General features: G+C 43.4%; 1 long non-coding RNA gene across 1 annotated transcript in view; it reads right to left on the bottom strand.

The window, feature by feature from the left end:
* LOC114068562 overlaps positions 1–9,311 on the bottom strand; it is a 14,982-nt gene extending 5,671 nt beyond the window's left edge. Inside the window, exon 1 of the long non-coding RNA XR_003573616.1 lies at positions 9,222–9,311. This is a non-coding gene — a long non-coding RNA (uncharacterized LOC114068562). The remainder of the gene's footprint in view (positions 1–9,221) is intronic.
* Positions 9,312–16,180: the final 6,869 nt, after the last annotated feature.

The following is a 16,180-nucleotide window of genomic DNA, read 5'->3' as shown; positions in this document are numbered from 1 at the left end:
TTTTAAGCAGAGATTGGATGTGGCCCTTAGTGCCATGATATAGTAATTGGAGTTGGATCAGGGGTTGGACTTGATGATCTTGGAGGTCTTTTCCAACCCAATCTATTCTATGATTCTATGATTCTATGCACCCTCCCTGAGTCAGGGCAAAAATGAAGTGCCCTTTCCCAAGGAGAGGAAAACAACCCAATTCATCACCTCTCCCCCCCCAGTCTTCTGAGGGCTCAGTCTGGAATGTGGCTCTGCTAACTGGTTCCTTTGTGTGTGCCATCCACCCCAGGCAAACACCTTCCCCTTCCCTTGTTCAACATCTTTCTTTTACAGTGATGCAGGCGAAAGGAAAAAAATTCCCCCTTGAACAAGTAAACCTATGAAATTCATTCAAATGAAAATCACACAAAGACAACCAACCACAAAGATACACATCTATGGAAAAAATAAATGATCAAAGTCTCAGAATGGTACACTGCAACTTGGAAGGTTGTTGTGTTGGTTTGACCTTGGCTGAATGCCAGGTGTCCACCCAAACCACACAACACCCCCTCCAGAGGGAAAGGGGAGAAAAAAAAACAAACGTAAAACTGAAAGTCACTAAGAAAAAGGCAGTTTACACAGAGAAGGAAAACAAAGAACTAAAAGCAAAAAAACCAACAGTAAATTTTACTTCCCTACAAGAAGTGGAGTGTTCCCTCCTCCAAGAAACAACTGTCCACCTGGCCAGCTATCCCAGAAGAAGATGCAGTGAACTGCTTCCTCCTCGGTCTCTATATCTGAGCTGACGTAACATGGTATGGAATATCTCCTTGGTCAATATGAATCAGGTGACCTAGCCTATGTTACCTCCCTGGAAAAGGAAGTGTTATTTGGCTAAACAAACTCACTGAAGTTGTATGACTAGAAAAGTTTTACACCTCATACTGGACAAGCAGATCAGTTTCAGTTTATCTAACAACACTGTGCCAAAAGGCCTAACAAACTTTTTGACTGTAGTAACAGAACAGCTGTGATTAGCAGCAGGAAAGCAATATTGAATTTGGAAATTTGTAATACTTCCTAACACTGAGGATAATCTCCACAGAGACATATGCAGAACTAATACTTAATAATTAATAAAATCACAAAAACAAAATTTTATCAAGGAAACAGCATATTAACTATTGTATTTTTTTCTCAAGTATATCAAAAGATGAACAGGTGAAAGAACACCATTAGGTAAACAGACTCTTGCTGTTGTGAACTGTGTTTATTTAAGAAGGGAATTAAGACAAATTCGAAGCTAAAATAATATGGAAGATTGTTTATATGTGTACTGCTGCTGCTTTTGAAACTTACTAGTGAAATTCTTTATTGGTTTGAACTTTCTTTTCTGGTACAATTTTTACTTGAATTTGTAATTTTGTTTCATAAGTTGCTTTTATTCATTTATACACTGTCCCACACCCTCAGTGGTACTTCATCATTTGATGGGCTGAGCTCTAAAATCAAACTGCATGATCATTCTGGTAACACAAGAACTTGTGAATACCTGATGGCAAAGCAGCAGGTTTAAGACATACCAGAAGAAATACATTTTCACAGAATGTATAAAAGAATTGAGTAACAGATTAGCACTAGAAGTTATAAAGGTATAAAAAGGGTAAGAGGCTTTAAAAGTAGATTCATGGAGGTTACTGCCATTTGTGGCAGTTAAGAAACATGGTATAGATATGATGTGGAGTTCAAGAAATCTTTTAACGCACAGCTTCTGGAAACTCATACAGTATATCCATGGAAAAGTAATGTTTTGGCAATCAAAAGTTTATGTACCACTTCTGGGAGACAAGACAGTGAGAAGACTTTTGGTCTGATATGGAATGCTCCTTATTCATGTTAAACAGAATTCACAGTTTTTATAAACAGAGAAAAAAATGCATCCATTGTTGCTGAAATGAAAAGTTGAGATTGTACTTTTACAGTGGAACAAAATTTACTCACATCAGTCTCTCATTTTAATGAGACACGAGTGTTTTACTGAGGATGAGTTATGAGGAAGACCCAAACTCCTCCCTCTAAGCAATTGTAAATCCGAAATAGGGACACTCCAACTGAGAAAGCATGAAAAAAAGAAAGAAAAAATAACAACTCTTTAATAAAGCACAAATGTGTATTGGCAGAACAACAAAAGAACACAAAAACAACTAAATAATCCTGTAGCCAAAAATTCCCTTCAAAAAGGGAAACAGTTCAGTACTTTTTGCTTTTTGGTGCAATTCTAACCACAGTCAGCAGGGAGTGCTGTTGGATCACTGGAGGAGCTCTTGTGCTGGTCAGCAGGGGGCGCTGTTGGGTCAGGTGCAGAAGAAACTGACATTGGAGATTTCCCCCTCCCCCCACAGTCTTAGCAGGGCCATCAGCTTGGAATGTAGGCCTTGTCAGTTCTTTTGTGTCCATCAATCACCCAAGGCAAACCACCCTCCCCCATTCAACATTTTTCTTTTACAGTGAGGCAGGGGAAAGAAAAATTACCCCGTTTGGTTTTTTTTAGAACAAGTAAACCTATGACAAGCAGTCAGTATGGTGCTGCATTTTAGATTTGTGACCTGTGCAAATAACACACAGATGCCTTAGAGCTTTTTGGATTTTTTAACTTTTGTAGATTTTAGAAGTAGTTGTTTAATAAATGTAGATTTTAATGTAGCTGCATTATGTCCCTTACACTTTAGACACATACCCAACCCTATTACCCCATTTCATATCAACCCCTCTAAATTCCGTTAGCCTGTTTAGTCTTCTTTTCAAAGTAGAATTGCAGAAAAACACCTCTGTTTAAAAACTTTGCACCCTAGGCCTGGACCAGAAGATATCACACAGACACAGCAACCTTCAAGCCCAGAACTTTGGAGGAGCTCTATGTATGTGCTGTGAAGAAGATGAGGATGAGGAAGAAGGGGTCCCAAACACCCCCAGACCTAATCCTTGAAGGGACCTGTCGGGGGACAGAACTGGGAAGAACTAGAGGGTGGATAGATCTGGGATTGGAAGGATCATATTATAAAATCATAGAACCACTGTCTGGGGGGCACGCGTTGTGTGTATTCCCCTGGGCCTGAGACCTGATTAAAGGACCTGCTTGTTTGATCTTAAACACTAAATTGACCTGGAGTCTTTTTCTCTGTGCTCTCTTTAGGCAACACACCAATGTTTTAGCTATTGCTAAATTTTGCATCGAGACTGTTTCTCACTCTGCTACCTCAGTGAGTAGGTTGGAGGTTGTCAAGATCTTGGGAAGGGACACAGCAGGGAGAGCTGACCCTCAACTGACCAAAGGGATATCCCATACACTATATCACTGTGCTCAGCAATAAAACTGGAGGTGTTCCCAAAGGAACCTTCTTGTTTGTTTTTTCTTTCTTATCTTTCACTTTACTAAACTGTCTCTATCTCAACCCATAAGGTTTTCTTCCTTTTGCTGTTTTGATTTTCTCTTCCATCTTGGTGTGGGGGAGAATGAGTGAGTGACTGGGTGGGGACTTAACTGCCAGACAGAGTCAACCCAACACACTTTTTCAGCAAAGAAACAAAACCACAAGATTCCATGGAGTTGTACAGTAGAAAGGAAGGTTTATCCTTCTTGCAGTTCTAAATTTACAGCTAGGAGGTTTATGCCAATAAGCAGACATCTGTGAGAAGAATGTACCCTTCATATGGAGTTTCTCTTAAATCCAAACTATCACTGAATATTTGCATAACACATTGTCATGGTTTAGGAATGGTACTCCACAATTTAGTGCTCTCACTGAGACTCTTTAAACCATGCTGCTGCTCACTCTCCCTATCCCCTGGGGCAGGCTGAAGAGGAGAATTGAAGGCACAAAAAGTAAAGATCACAGGTTGAGATAAGAACAATTTACTGGAAACAGCAATAAGGAAGCGAACAGTAACAGTAACAATATTAATAACAAAAGTGTACAAAAGAGAGAGAGTGATTCACATGCAAAATTTTCTCCTCGGAACCCTGACCCAACCGAAGCCACCCTGACCAGAAGGAACCCCTTCTCCCCAGAAGAGACTACCTTCTCCCCACCTCTGGCAATGATGTGAAGTGGTATAGAATAATCTCTGGGTCCTAGCCATGCCCTATCCTAGCTACTGCAAAAAAATTAACCCTGTCCTGGCTGGAACCAAAACACACACACATCATGAAGTCTGTATAGTGAACTCAAATATTTTTATCTAGTATATATATAACCACATGGCACAGTGTTTTGCAATGCCTCTAATGGTTCAATTATGATGGAGAATGAAGTATTTACATGGATTACACATGAAGGTTTAAATTTTTTTTGTTTTCTTCTCATTATTATTATGCCTTGGATAATAATCCTCTTGCAGTTTTCTAGTAAAGAAGCTAAAGTAGTACATGATCAGGTATTTAATGCTAAAGTCAAAAGCTAGAAATTAAAATGCTTCTATGAGTAAAAATGTGTGGTAATATTTTAAAATAATTCCTCATAACTCATCCTCCTTAGCAAAACACTTCAGTCTCATTAAACTGAGACACCCGGCAATGCGTGTTTGCAGCTCAGAAAGCCAATTGTATAGTGGACTGCATCAAGTGTGATCAGCAGGTCAAGGGAGGTGATTCTGCCCCTCCATTCTGCTCTTGTGAGACTCCACCTGGAGTACTGCATCCAACTCTGGGGTCCTCAGCAAAGGAAAGACATGGACCTGTTGGAGCAGGTCCAGAGGGCCGCAAGAACAATCAGAGGGATGGAACACCTCTCCTATGGAGACAGGCTGAGAGAGGGTTGTTTGACCTGGAGAAGAGAAGGCTCCAGGGAGATGTTATAACAGCCTTCCAGTACTTAAAAGGCGTCTATAGGAAAGATGGGGACCCTTTAGGCAGGGCCTATTGCGATAGGAAAAGGGGTAATTGTTTTAAACAAAAAGAGGGTAGATTTAGACTTGATATAAGAAAGAAACTTTTTACAGTGAGGGTGGTGAAACACTGGAACAGGTTGCCCAGAGAGGTAGTAGATGCCCCATTCCTAGAAACATTTAAGACCAGTGCGATAGTTTTAATCTAGGCCTTCCTGGCAACCAACTCATAACCAAGGAAGTGGCCATGTTCCCAGTATTCCATACTATTTTTATATAAATTTTTACATTTTTATATAAATAAGAAGGGAGAGAAGCCACTTCCCTCTTCTCTTCTGGTGGATCTGAAGGTGCAGGTTCTCTGCTGTCACTTCTACTCGTGTGGAGGAGTGAGGCCTAGTGAGACCTTGTAGGCCTTGGGAAGCGGAGAGTGTCGGCCGTCAATTGACATGATTTTACTATCTCAAGGAGAGTAGTAAGATTTTCTTTTACTAGTTATTTATTGGTTGTTCCCAGATTTTGATTGTTCATATCTGTTTTAGTTTTCTTTTTGTCCCTTTTTCCCCTTTCCCCCAGAGGGATGTTTGGGGTCCCTTTGCTGTGTACATAATAATAATAATAATAATAATATAGTATTTTAATTGTATATGACTGTGATATATGTAAAAATATATATTTTGATATAATTCAGCTGGCTTTGGGATTCGTCAGTTTATATAGTTTTTTTTCCTTTGCCCTGGGAGAAGAGGGGAGGGGGAGGTTTTCGCTGTGAATTTGGGCATTTGACTGGGAACCAGGTCTAAACCATCACAACCAGATTAGATGGTGCTTGAGCTACCTGATATATCCATGATATATCCATGCTCACTGCATGGGGGAAACTAGATTACCATTAAAGGTTCATTCCAACCCAAACTATTCTATGATTCTATAAAAATGTCAGACTATGACAATCCTACTTTTGACTTTGCTTATTTTGCATGCGATCAAATTTAAAGGTTTAAATTAATAGCTGTGTTGACTTTTAGAAGTTTTGTGTAATGTTCTTGTGGTGGATTGACCTTAACTGGATGCCAGGTGCTCACCAAAGCTGCTCTATCATTTCCCTTCTCAACTGAACAGGGGAGAGAGAAAATATAAAGAAAGGCTCATGAGCTGAGGTAAGGACAGGGAAAGATCACTAACCAATTTACCAACACAGGCAAAATGGTCTTGACTTAGGAAAATTAGTTGAATTTATTACCTGTTGTGGTTTTAGATTTTCTTATTGAATTTCCCCATGCCACCATGTGGCTTCTGGGGAGGGCAAACACTGACAATGTATCCAATGACCTGGCACATCAGAACCACAAAAATTCAAAACTTTGATTGACACTAGTACTCAATGTACTTTAATGCCATCAGGACATGTGGAGCTTGAATTTATTTCCATTTCTGGGGTGACAGGCTGTCTCAGGTTGGACTTGGTTCCCAGCCAAGTGCCTGGATGACAGTGAAAAAGATCTTCCCCCCTCTTTCTCTCCCTCCTTGAACAGACTGAAAAGACCAAACAAAACTAAAAGAACCCAAACCAACCAAACTCCAAGTAATATATATATTTAGAATTATATACAAGATATCACCCACAGGGAACCCCCCAAAAGGGAAAAAGAAAGGGAAAGGAAAAGGGAAAAAAAAGGAAAAAAGGACAAAAAGCAAATACTTTCCTCGAGATAGCAGAGAACCGCACCAACAAGCACCATCCACTTCTCAAGGTCAACCAGACGCACTAGGCCTTACTCCTTCACCCAAGCAGAATGACAGCAGAGAACCTTCGCTTTCATTCTGCCGGAAGAAAGAGAGTGAGAGCTTCCTCTCCCTTCTTATTTATATCTTTGCTTATGTAAAAATCGTATGGAATACTGGGAACATGGCCTTGGTTCCTTGGTTACAACCTGGTTACCAAGGAAGGCCTAGACTCAAAACCACTACACAGAGGGTTCTCAGGAGCTGACGATGTTAGAAACTGAAGTGAGCTTGGCCAGGAAAGACTGGCAGAAACACCCCATTGTGACTGACCCAGACGTCCCATGTATCCTGGAAATTCACTATCTAAGGAACAGGTACTTCAATGACCCAAAAGGATATTGATGGACCTTTGGAATTGCTACTGTGGAGACAGAAAGGATTAAACAATTGAACACTTTACCTGGTCTGTCAGAAAACCCTTCTGTTGGAGGACTCTTGAAGGTAGAAGCAAGTACCCATTGCCACCACGACAAGTGCATCGAGAGCAGTACCAAACAAACTGAGACTGTGATTCCCATCCACAAGATGATTCGTGAACTGGAAAGCCAAGGAGTGGTCAACAAGACTCACTCACCCTTTAACAACTCCATTTGACCTGTGAGTAAGCCCAATGGAGAATGGAGATTGACTGTGGACCATCGTGGCCTGAACGAAGTTACCCCATCACTTGAGTGCCGCTGTGCCAGATGTGCTGGAGCTCCAGTATGGACTGGAGTGCAAGGCAGTGAAGTGGTGACACCATTGTAATTGCAAATGTGTTTTTCTCCATTCCCTTAGCAGTAGAGTGTAGGCCACAGTTTGTTTTTATCTGACTGGGCGTGCAGTACACCTGGAACTGACTGCACTAGGGGTGGAAACAGTCCCACCATCTGTCACGGACTGGTCCAGACCACACTAGAGAACTGTGAGGCTCCAGAACATCTGCAGTACATCAATGACATCATTGTATGGGGGAACACAGCAGAAGAAGTCTTTGAGAAAGGAGAAAATATCATCCAGATTCTCCTGAAAGCCTACTTTGCCATCAAATGGAGTAAGGTCAAGGGACCTGCCCAGGAAATACACTTCCTGGGAGTGAAATGGAAGGACAGATGTTATCAGATCCCAAAACAGGTAATCAACAAGATTACAGCAATGTCTCCACTGACCAGCAAGAAGGAAACACAAGCTTTCCTAGGTGCAGTAGGTTTCTGGAGGATGCACATCCCAGAACACAACCAGATCCTGAGCCCTCTCTACCTGGTAACTCACAAGAAGAACAATTTCCAATGGGACCCCTAACAACAACAAACCTTTAAACAGATCAAACGAGATTGCTCATGCTGTAACCCTTGGACCAGTCAGGACAGGACCAGAGGTGAAGAATGTGCTCTACCCTGCAGCCGGGAATAATGACCCTTCCTGGAGCCTCTGGCAGAAGGTGCCTGGGGAGATTCAAGGCCTACCGCTTGGATTATGGAGCCGAGGCTTCAGAGGGTCTGAGACCAACTACACCTCAACAGAGAAGGAGATTCTAGTAGCCTATGAAGAAGTTCAAGCTGCCTCAGAGGTGATTGGCATGGAAGCACAACTTCTCCTGGCACCCTGACTACCAGTGCTGGGGTGGATGTTCAAAGGAAAGGTTCCCTCCACACATCATGCCACTGACACCACATGGAGTAAGTGGATTTTCTTGATCACACAGTGTGCCCAAATTGGAAACCCTAATCACCCAGGGATCTTGGAGATAATCACAAATTGACTTGAAGGTGAGAACTTTGGTCTGGCAGATGAAGAAGAACAGGTGGCACATGCTGAGCAAACTCCACCATACAACCAACTACCAGAGGATGAAAAACATTATGCCCTTTTCACTGACAGTTCCTGTTGCACTGTAGGGATGAACCAGAAATGGAAAGCAGCTGTGTGGAACCCTACATGTAAAGTTGCAGAAGCCACTGAAGGACAAGGTGGATCAAGTCAACTTTCAGAGTTCAGAGCCATCCAACTAGCTTTGGACATTGCCAAGTGAGAGAAGTGGCCAAGGTTTTACCTCTACACTGACTCATGAGTTTTGGCCAATGCTCTGTGGGCATGGTTAGACAGATGGAAGACGGTCAACTTACATTGCAAAGGAGAACCCATCGGGGCTTCCAAAATGTAGCAAGACATAGCTGCCCAGTGTTACAATTGCTTTAAAATATTGCAGAAAGAACTTCAGATTCAAATATACCCTTGAGCAAAATTAAAACTCACACAAGTTATCTGTTGATACCAAAACCAGATTTTTATTAATTGCTAAGAGATGTAAAGAGGAAAAAATAAGGAAAGATTGGAAAATGCTAAGATTATTTTTTAGAAGCAGAGAAAAGATACCACTGAAAACTACCTTTCTGCCATGCTGGTGTGAGTGGGGGGGAGGAGAAACAGTTTACTACCTTTTTTTTCTCTGTCTCTGCTGCTTTTCAATGTCATCTCTTTAGCTGCAGGCAGTTTAACAGTTTTATTTCTCTGGAATGCAGGAAGTGTGTGCTTTTGCTGCTCAGGTCACCATTTCCCAGGCTGTGTAGGATCCCATTCAGTTGCAGCTCTCTGACCCTCAGGAATATAGTGAGGCTGGAAGGATAAGATATAACTCATGCATGTGGCACGGTGGGTCTCAGTTCCATCCAGGTCGGCAGAGTCTCAGTGTCCCATGGCAGGTAGGTAGCACACTGCGGTGGAGAAAAGGTGAGGGGAGGTAAGGAGATGCTCCTGGGACAACCAGTTCTCTCTCCCTTTCCTCTTCCCTGATTTTCCAAAATTTGTCCTCGAGTTTTATAGTGTTCAAAGGAGGTTGTACGTGGTTTCTTGGCATATAGCCAGTTCAGATGTCCGAGGAGATATGATAACCTTAAACAATGGCAGGATCTTTTGGCAGGAAAAGTCCAGTGGGAAGTCCTGGTGAGAACTTCTGGCAGAGAGCTGACAGAGAATCAAACAATGGTAAAACATAATTTTTGGCATTTCTATGTTTTCTGTGTGTTACACTCAGGTGAAGAAGCTGATCATGAGAGTTTACCATGTATATGCACATGTGCCCAAAACCCAAGCAAATGAAGAACATTGCAACAAAGAACAAGCATACCAAGTTTGAGCAAGTCAAAGTGTCTCAGGTAGCTCTAGACTGGCAGCACAAGGGAGAAGTGTTCTTAGCTCCATGGGCCCACGATGCCTCAGGTCATCAGGGAACAGATGCCACCTACAGGTGGGCACGAGACTAAGGGGCAGATTTAACCATGGACACTATCTCCCAGGTTATCTATGACTGTGATGCCCAGAAAAGAGCAGATAAAAAAACTGTTTAGACAGAGTTTTATGTCTAAAGCAGCAAGGTATTTATTGATTAACGGCCGGGCAGCCTGCCAGCTAGTGCTGGGAAAACAAGCTCCCAGTTAGTTAGGTTAGAGCGAGCATTTTATACAGGTTTGGCAATGATTACAACATAAATTACAATATTCATAACAGGTGGAGTTAGGGGTGGAGATTGAGGCGTGGTTTCCATTTTGAGGAATATTATGGTGGGAGTTCCTGCCTTACTTCCTCATGGGGTCTCAAATTCTCTCCTCTTCATCAGGTGACCCTCGTGACCTTTCGTTCTTTCCATTGTTTCGTGTTCTGTTCACTGAGGCTTCAAGAAAGCCTTGGATCCGAGCCTATTTCACCTATTGAGATGTCACCTTGGCTCCTTTGGCTAAGATTTATTACCTCTGGGCTCTTTGTTCTATGCATCTGTAAATATTTTAGGTACAGAACAAGATCTCCTTTGAGCAAGGTAGAGAAATGGGGGGGGAGAACAGTGGGCCCCTGTAGCAAGATGCTTCAGTTAACCCTTCTTCCTTCAACTGTGAAACGTGCTACAATCAAGCAGGCTAAGAGAGTGAAGCCCTTGTGGTATGGTGTGAGATGGACTAAGTATAGATATGAAAAGTATGGATATGGAAAGGCCTGGCAGATTGATTACATCACACTGCTGCAAACTCATCAAGGTAAGCACTATGTGCTTACCATGGTGGAAGCAACCACTGGATGACTGGAGACATACTCAGTGCCTCATACCATTGCCTGGAACACCATCCTGGGCCTTGGAAAGCAAATCCTGTGGTGACATGGCATCCCAGACCAAATTGAGTCAGACAATAGGACTCATTTCAAAAATAACTTAGTTACCACCTGTGCTAAAGAGCATGGTACTGAGTGGATATATCATATCATACTGCCACAACCACTGCCACCTTGCTCACTCCTGCCAAGGGTTGCACCCACCAGAGCAGTGTTGTCTCTCCCCGAAGCCCCTGTGCCCTTCACTGCCAACCGTCCAAGGCAAGCACCTCACACCGGGACCACCCCGCATACCAGTGGTTTTTTCCTGCCCGCACAACCCTGCTGATGCCGCAATTGCCTGCCACTCCAACCTGTCAACTTCCCACCTGCACAGCCTTCACCTCTGCTGACCTCCTGCTGCTGCCGCCATTGTGGTTGCTTCTGTGTGGTAGATGTCACTGCCAAGATCACATGACTGTGCTGGGACTGCATTGTTGCCTCAGCTGCACAGAAGTGAAAGAGTGATTTTTGGGTGACATCTTCTCTGTTATTGTTGGGTTTTTGTTTTATTCTGCTATTAGTTTCTACACTTTGCTCAGAAATCTCATAATTTCAAATTTACAGTAATTTGGAGGGAGAGGTTTCTATTCCATTGGAGGTCCCTCCCCCTGGTGTACATTGTCTTTAAACCAAGACATTAGCAATCAAAATCAGAACAGGATAATGACAAGTAAAACAATGCCTAAAAGACACCTTCCCTCCACCTCTCCCTCCTTCCCAGGCTTAACTTTATTCCTGATTCTCTGCCTCCTCCCCCCAGCTGCTCAGGGAGATGGGGAATGGGTGTTACAGTCAGTTCATCACAGGTTGTTTCTGATGTTGCTTCCTACTTAGAGAGAGGAGTCCTTCCCCTGCTCCAACATGGGGTCCCTCCCACAGGAAATAGTCCTCCACAAACTTCTCCATTGTGAGTCCTTTCCACTGGCTACAGTTCTTCACAAACAGCTCCAGCAAGGGTCGCTTTCCACTGAGTGCAGTTCTTTGGGAACAGGCTGATCCAGTGTGAGTCCCCCACGGGGTTACAAATCCTACTGGTAAACCTGCTCTAATATGGACTCCTATCTCCATGGGTCCACAGGTACCTGCCAGGAACCTGCTCCAGTGCAGGCTTCCCACAGGGTCACAACCTTCTTTTCAGGCATACACCTACTCCAGCATGGATCTTCTCCATGGGCTTCAGGTGGATCTCTGTTCTACCATGGACCTCCATGGGCTGCAGGGGGACAGCCTGCTTCACCATGGTGTTCACCACGGGCTGCAGGGCAATCTCAACTCCTCCTCTCCCCCTCCTTCTTCACTGACCTTGGTGTCTACAGAGTTGTTTCTCTCATATTCTTACTCCGTTCTTCTCTGCTTCAGTAACTTCTGCACAATAACTTTCTTTTTCCTTCTGAAATATGTTATCACAAAGGTGTTGCTACCATCACTGGTTGGCTCAGTCTTGGCCAGAGGCGGGTCCACCTTTGAGTCGCACCTACAATGGGGAGAGGATGGAGAGGCCTTCTGAGTGTTCTGAATGTGGGAACTGCTGCAGGGACCGCTCAAGAGATCAGTCTCGGTCTCCTCCTGCCCCACTCAGAAGGAAAGGAAACCCCAAGAGCAGACCATGTGGTAAACTATGTTTTTTTTCTTCGTGACCAAGGGGAGGACATGAAGAAGTGGGATGGTGAACCTACTTCTAAGCTTGAAGCCCAAGTACGAGAAGTAAGAAGGAAGAAAGCTAATAAGAAAGCCATCCAAGTAGTTGATGCAGAGGCCTAGAGGAAAAAACAACGACCCTTGAGACGCAAAAAGACTGAGATCACAAATGAGGAGACCTCTGATGGGGCAATGCAAAGGTCATACAGTTAATACTCTGACCAGGAACAATAGAGGGGCCCTGCCTTCAACAAGGAGAAGGAAAGGGACGATAGAATTTATTGGACTGTGTGGATTCGATGGCCTGGCACATTGGATCCACAGAGATATTAAGCTTTAGTAAATACTGGTACACAATGTACCTTGATGCCATCAAGTCATAAAAGCACAGAGTCCATCTGGATTTCTGGAGTGATAGGAGGATGTCAAGAATTATCAGTGTTAGAGGTTGAAGTGAGCTTAACAGGGCACAAATGGAAGAAGCACCCCATTGTGACTGGCATTGATTACCTCAGAAGAGGGTACTTCAAAGATCCAAAGGGGTATCAATGGGCTTTTGGTGTAGCCACAGTGGCTACAGAGAAGTTTAAACAGTTGTCTACCCTGCCTGGTCTTTCAGAGGATCCTTCCATTGTGGGGTTGTTGAAAGTCAAGGATCAACAAGGGCCAATGGCTACTACAACAGTACATAGACAACAATACCGAACAAACTGAGACTCTGATCCCCATCCATAAGATGATCTGAGAGCTGGAGAGCCAAGGGGTATTCAGGAAGACCCACTCACCCTTCAGTAGCCCTATCTGACCTGTACGTAAATCTGTTGGAGGATGGAGACTAACTATGGACTATTGTGGCTTGAATGAAGTTACCCTGCTGTTGATTGCCGCTGTGTCAGACATGTTGGAACTCCAGTATGAACTGGAGTCCAAGGTAGCGAAGTGGTATGCCACCATTGATATTGCAAATGTGTTCTTCTCCATCCCCTTAGCAGCAGAGAGCAGACCGCAGTTCGTCTTTACATGGAGAGGTGTACAGTACACCTGGAACCGACTGTCCCAGGGGTGGAAACACAGCCCCACCATCTGCCATGGACTGATCCAGGCTATGTTGGAGAAGGGTGAAGCTCCAAAACACATACAATATATTGATGACATTATTGTATGGGGGGACACAGCAGAGGGAGTTTTTGAAAAAGGAAAGAAAATCATCCAGATTCTCCTCAAAGCCAGTTTTGCCATCAAAAGGATTAAGGTCAAGGGACCTGCCAAAGAGATCCAGTTCCTAGGGGTGAAATGGAAAGATGGATGTGAAACAGGAAAGTCAGGCTCAAAAGAGTTAACTAAGAAATTTGGACCTGCTAACAAGCTACCAACATCCAAAACGATCTTTGCTTGTTCTGTTCTACTTAATGGACCAAAACTTAAGAGAATGGTAAAAGAACATGTAATAGGTCTAGAGGTAATAAATTAAGATGCAGTAGGATAAGGTAGACATTTGAATAGAAGAAACAGGCCAGGAGCCAAGGCTTTCTCCAAGCTTCAGTGAGCGGGTCAAGAACAATGGGAAAGAAGAAGGGTCAAGCTGAGGAGGATGATTTTAAGCCCCCAGACTCATGGGAGGAAGGACAGAACTACCCCAAAATTGAGGGACCAAGAGAAGTACCATCCCAAGCCCCGCCTGAGCTCCACCTATACTCCACCTGTTATTAATATGCATAGATAGATGTTGTAATCATTTGAATATGCATTTAATCATGTAGGAAAAATTTAGAAAAGTACTGATTTTGTGTGAAGCCTTTAAGCACCTTTTTCCAGCAATAGCTGGCTTACTTCCGGCACCGTCAATAAATACCTTTGCTGCTCAAAAGATCAAAAGTCTCTGGGCAGTTTTATCATACTGAATTTCTGGATTCAGATGTCATCAGATTCTGACAGAAATCATCAACAAGATCATAGCGATGGTTCCACCGACTAAGAAGAAGGAAACACGAGCTTTTCTGGGGGTCATAAGTGTTTGGAGGATGCATATCCCTGAGTACAACCAAATTGTAAGCCCTCTTTACTTAGTGACCTGTAACAAGAATGATTTCCAATGGGATCTTGAACAACAGCAAGCCTTTAAACAGATTAAGCAGGAGATTGCACATGCCGTGGCACTCGGACCAATCAGGACAGAATCAGACGTGAAAAATGTACTTTATTCTGCATTCAGGGATAATGGTCCCTCCTGAAGCCTCTGGCAAAAGGTGCCTGGTGAGACCCAAGGCTGACCACTTGGTTTCTGGAGTCACAACTACAGAGGATCTGAAGTAAACTATACCCCCATGGAGAAGGAAATCCTGGCAGCTTATGAAGGAATACAGGCAGCCTCAGAGGTGATTGGCACAGAAGCACAGCTTCTACTGGCACCCTGACTACTGATGCTGAGCTGGATGTTCAAGAGAAAGGTGCCCTCTACGCATCATGCCATTGATGCCACATGGAGTAAGTGGATTGCTCTAATTACACAACGTGTTTGAATCAGAAACTCGAATCTCCCTGGAATCTTAGAAATGATAACAAATTGGCCTGAAGGTGGAAACTTCAGTCTGGCAGATGAGGAGGAAGAAGAACAAGTGGATCGAGCTGAGAAAACTCCACCATACAGTCAGTGACCCGAAGGAACAACACTTTATGCCCTCTTCACTGATGGTTCTTGCCATACTGTAGGGAAGAACCAGAAGTGGAAAGCAGCTTTCTGGAGTCCCACTCGACAAGTAGCAGAAGCTACTGAAGGAGAAGGTGAATCGAGTCAATTTGCAGAACTCAAAACCATTCAATTGGCCCTGCACATTGCTGAATGGGAGAAATGGCAAAGGCTTTATCTCTACACTGACTCGTGGATGATAGCCAATGCTCTGTAGGGGTGACTGGATAGATGGAAGAAGGCTAACTGGAAGCCTAGAGGAAAACCCATCTGGGCTGCTGATTTGTGGCAAGACATTGCCACTTGGGTTGAGAAGTTGACTGTGAGAGTCTGCCATGTAGATGCCCATGTACCTAAAAATCAAGCTAATGAGGAGCATCACAACAACAAAGTAGACCAAGCTGCACAAGGTAAGGTGTCACAGGTAGATCTAGACTGGAAGTATAAGGGAGAGTTGTTCTTAGCTTGATGGGCCCATGATGCTTCAGACCATCACGGCAGAGATGCCACTGATGGTCCAGATGCCACCACAGACATGAGACAGAGGGGTGGATATAACCATGGACACTATTTCCCAGGTTATCCATGACTGTGAGACATGAACTGCCATTAAACAAGCAAAGAGAGTGAAACCCCTATGGTATGGTGGACACTGGGATAAGTATAGATATGGGTAGGCTTGGTAGATTGATTATATCACACTGCCACAGACCCGCCAAGATAAGCACTATGTACTCACCGTGGTGGAAGCAACCACTGGATGGTTGGTGTTGCTTTAGAGTTTTTGATTTTTTTAATTTTTGTAGATTATAGAAGTAGTTTTACAGTAAATCTAGATTTTAACATAGCTGCATTTTATCCCTTACCCTTAACACAGTAGTTACACATAGCCAACCCTGTTACCCAATTCCCATATCAATTCCTCTAAATTCCATTAGCCTGTTTAGTCTCATTTTCAAAGTAGAATTGTAGAGAAAACCCTGAAATATATGCAAGAAGATATAGACATGGACACAACAACCTTCAAGATCAGAGCCTTAGAAAACCTCCAAGAACTGCACGAACTTTGATGAAGATGAAGATGAGGAA

This window comes from Empidonax traillii, unplaced genomic scaffold (genome assembly GCF_003031625.1).
Source record: "Empidonax traillii isolate 1590-97213 ecotype Southwest subspecies unplaced genomic scaffold, ASM303162v1 scaffold1089:size187794, whole genome shotgun sequence".
NCBI lineage: Eukaryota > Metazoa > Chordata > Aves > Passeriformes > Tyrannidae > Empidonax > Empidonax traillii.
Note: the sequence above shows the minus strand (reverse complement) of the source record. Positions and strands in the feature narration are given on the sequence as shown.